This window comes from Triticum dicoccoides, chromosome 3A (assembly GCF_002162155.2).
Source record: "Triticum dicoccoides isolate Atlit2015 ecotype Zavitan chromosome 3A, WEW_v2.0, whole genome shotgun sequence".
In the NCBI taxonomy this organism is placed as follows: Eukaryota; Viridiplantae; Streptophyta; class Magnoliopsida; order Poales; family Poaceae; genus Triticum; species Triticum dicoccoides.
In genome coordinates, this window is record NC_041384.1 from 368,457,494 (window position 1) to 368,461,940 (window position 4,447).

Genomic DNA, 4,447 nt, shown 5'->3' on the forward strand with positions numbered 1-4,447 from the left:
GAAGAATATGACATCAAATTCATCAGATCAATTTCATCAAGCAATAGAACAGATATAGCAGTATGAGGATGTGAGAAATGAAAATTCATTCTTCATGATTAGCTTGCATCCTTTCAAGCATATTCAGGTCTCCAGCAAATTCTTCAGACGTTTAAGTTCGTTTTGAAACCTGACCCTGCAAAAGAGATTAGTTCTATTTCTTCACCACTCACATCTGGAGGGGTGGCAAAGAGTTCACCCTTCTGCGAGCTCCATAAGAAAAAGGTGCCATAGAAGCCAGTCCACTTCATTTCACAGAAGAGGGGTTAGAGTAAGCATATGAATAAGTAGAGAAATTCCTCGAAGACTTATGAACATAATGATTTGAAGAATAATGCACATATTCACAACCCTTATATCTTCGGTGCGAAACAGAAGGGTTACCCCGATGATGTTCGTATGAGGATCCGGATCCATATGAAGAATTTGATCCATGTGAGGAATTTGGTCCATATGAGGACTTGGATCCATATGAGGACTTTGGTCCATATGAAGAATTTGATCTGGGGTTCCTATTCTTCACAGGTGGTGTCATGATGACATTCACCTGGAGACTTTCAAGGCACCTTTTGGGAACCCAAATTTTCTTCATAGGGGGGCCATTCCTGTAGTTAGTGCCAACATATCTAGCAAATACATCACCATTCTGATTTTTGAACAATTTATAGTTGGAGTTAAATGACTCATTAGAAGAATATGAAGATTCACATGTAAAGCCAGATAAAGTGGATGGATCCACTGGAGGTCCCTTCGCTGTAACCCATGAGGTTTTGGGATACTGCTCAGGCTTCCAGTAGGTCCCATCATCATTGAGTTTCCTCTCAAAGGAAATACCCTCTTTCCTAGCATTCCTATTGAGGATCTGCTTTTTAAGCACATCACAAAGAGCCTGATGCCCTTTGAGGCATTTGTACATGCTTGTCACATACATGTCCTTCAGCCCTGCATGGTCAGTGATACTAGTAGCATCCTTAGATGGGTAACTTGTTTTGGCAGAGAAATTGAAGAATTCGTAGCAATAGAAGTATTTGAACTTTCAGGTGAGGAATTAGCAGATTCACGTTCAATGCATTTCAAACATAGTGGAATGAATTCAACCTGAGCGAACTGATCTATTGAGCAAGCAATGAACCGCGTTCCTTCTGAAGGTCTTCATAACTCACCCTTAGCTGCTTAAGATCTTGCTTTCTTTGAAGAAATTCATAAGAAAGATTCTCATGATCAGATAAGTGAGTGTTATGATGACTGTGAAGGTTATCAAACATAGACTGAAGTCTCTAAAGATTTTCAGTCAAAGTTTTAGTACGATCCATTTATTCACCCAACATATCATCGCTCTCATCTAGCATGTTTTGAACTTTTTCCAAAGCTCTTTGTTGTTTAGTGGTAAGGGAAGCAAGTTTGGTATAGCTGGGTCCAAATTCATCACCAGATTCATCATCATTGGACTCAGATAGGTAGCATTCAGTTACCTTGGAACCTTTTTCCATATGGCATGGTGCAGAGGATGATGTTTCTAGATCGAAAGTCATCTCCTTGAGTGATTCCTTGAAATCCTGAAACCAGGGATCATGACGAGTTCGATGACCTTCATAGACCTTAGAGAGTCGTTCCTAGATGAGCTTCGCATGGTTGAGATGCATAATGTTCCTGAACTGATTTTGGGACAAACGGGAGCAGATGATGTCCTTCGCCGTGAGGTTAAGTAGAGTGTCCTTGCGAATATCATCAGCCTCCGCCATCTTGCATAGATCGGTAAGACCAATCTCAGTGACGGTCCACAGTTCGTTGTTCATCACCATGAGGCGCTTCTTCATCATGGCCTTCCACATGGGATAATCATGACCATCAAAGATGGGGCATGTCATTGTCTTCATTCCTAAACCAAAACTAAAACTAAAACTAAAACTAAAACTCCAGGCAGTTAAACCAAAATGGGGCATGATCATGACCATCAAAGATGGGGCATGTCATGGTCGACAAAACTAAAACTCCAGGCAGTTAAACCAAAATCACATAGAACAAGGGAGTACCTTGCTCTGATACCAATTGAAAGTGCGTTATATCGACTACAGGGGGGTGAATAGGCGATTTTTACAAATTCGTCATTGAGGAATTTTAGGGTGAGGAAATTCCTAAGCAACGAACTACTTAGCAGTGGAATAAGTACTTAGATGCAAGCATAACAGAGTAGTAGCATAGTTATCATGATGAAATGAAAACAAGCACAGAGTAGAGGTAGCATAAACACTGGATAAGCAGGCTGAAGACAAAATGACTAAAGAAATAGGATTGAGGAAATTGAGAAAGTCTTCAGTCAAAATCTTCAAAGAGTAACGATCAAGTACTTCTACACAGAATTGAGGAAATTAAAGAGTTGAGGAAATAGAACCAGTAGCTCGATGAATACGATGATTTGGCAGACCAGTTCCAACTATTGTGATAGTCGTACGTCTCGTGGAGCGGCTAGGTATTTAAACCAGAGGACACGTAGTCCCGGACACACAGTTCTCATACTATTCTCCTTGAGCTAAAGTCACACAAACCTCACCCAATCACTCCTGCTAAGTCTTCACGTGACTTCCAAGCCTTCACAGACTCGGTCACTCCGCGATCCACAATTTCCTCTTGGATGCTCTAGACCATGACGCCTAACCGTTTGGAGGATGCACAGTCCTCAAAGGTAACAAGCATTGGTTCCACACATGAACAATCTCTTAAGTGATGCTCAATCACTTTGGGTTTGTAGGTGTTGGGTTTGGGTTTTCCTCACTTGATGATTTTCGCTCAAAGTTATCGGAAGATGGCATTCTCTCAATGACAAGTGTCAGTTTCTCGCGGAGAAGCCAACCAGCTAGTGGTTGTAGGGGGCGGCTATTTATAGCTTTGGGAGCAGCCCAACATGATAAGACATAAATGTCGTTCAATGATATGACCATTAGGTGGGTAGATATTTTGGGACAGCTGGCGTATATTACAACAACGGTCGGAAATTTGGCTATCAAATTCCTCAGGGCTATCATGTTCCTTACTTGTAGGCAATCTGCACTGCCGAATTCCTAACTCCTTAGTCAGAACAAATTCCTTAGAGACCATAAGATCTTCGTCTCTGTCACTGATGAAATTGACTGAACTGTATGAGATTTCAAATGGCTTCACTTGAAAGGATTGGTAGGTGTAGGATTTTGAGATGAGCATCACTTGGAAACTTTTCCTTAGTTTTACCTCGACCCCCTTTAACAGTACGGTGTTTCCTATGACTCAAGAAAGAGAAAACGAAACTACGAAAACAAAAGTCTTCACGCTTCATATTCTTCGCATGAATATCAAGTCTTCAAGGTCACACCAATTTCTTCACTTTCAAAGTATTCAGAAAGCCAAAGTCTTCAGTTGAAGACATTCATTTTTAGGGGTTGACTTTCTCTGTAAATATCAAACTACTCATAGACTTATAGACATGTGTACACTCACAAACGCATTAGTCCCATAACCTATAAGTCTTCGATACACCAAAATCACTAAGGGGAACTAGATGCACTTACAAAGTTTCATCCCATGGCTTATATATACTCACTGTTTAGGATATCGGTAGCTGGTACCATATAGGTTGGGGGCTGATAAGGGATTAATTGTTGAATCGTACATTTAACTAAATATATTTGTAACCCATTTATCGGTAGGTCAACTAGGGTCATATCTAATATATCTGAGGCTACATAGCAACATGCATTGTACTTAATGACTAAATATGCAATCCTAGGCTACATAGCAACAAGGAGGAGTGTTACCTTAATGTTATGATGATGTCTAGATATACATAGAAGAGCAGCACCACCAACAACAACAATACAATAGTAGTTAAATGTAGTTAATCGGCTGATATTTGTAAAAATTAAATAAACACCCTCTGCCCAAAATATAAGATGTTATTTCATCCAATATGTGAGTATGTTGGATGTTATAAGATCTTATGTAATGGGACGGAGGGAGTGTTGTACTACATCATTGTGCAGCTGCTATTTAGCTTCTAATATTAACTTGGTGCTTTTAGCTACATAGGTCATTGGTAAAGATCCACGCTTCGACCATTTCTGCGTATGGGGCAATGAGATATCGATGAATCAGCATCAAGTGAGGAAACTGATAAAGAGTGTTAGTCAAATGGGTCAAAATATGATGATTAAACTATTTGTTTACACTTTATCCAAGACAATAGTGAACTACAGGATGGTAAGTAAGAACTCTGCAGCCTTCTTTTTATTGCCCATTAGATGACAATGTCTGAATCTTTTTCCTTTGTAGTGGTTTTGGAAGCAGTTTACTCAAGATTCCCTCTCATACTACATGATTCGTGGGCATGGAAAGGTTAAAGTATTTCTACTTGAACACAATGACTATCTAGATGTCC

The 4,447-nt window shown here is 39.9% G+C and overlaps 1 pseudogene; it reads right to left on the minus strand.

Moving 5' to 3' along the window:
* Positions 1-208: 208 nt before the first annotated feature.
* LOC119273763 lies at positions 209-1,916 on the minus strand (annotated as a pseudogene).
* Positions 1,917-4,447: the final 2,531 nt, after the last annotated feature.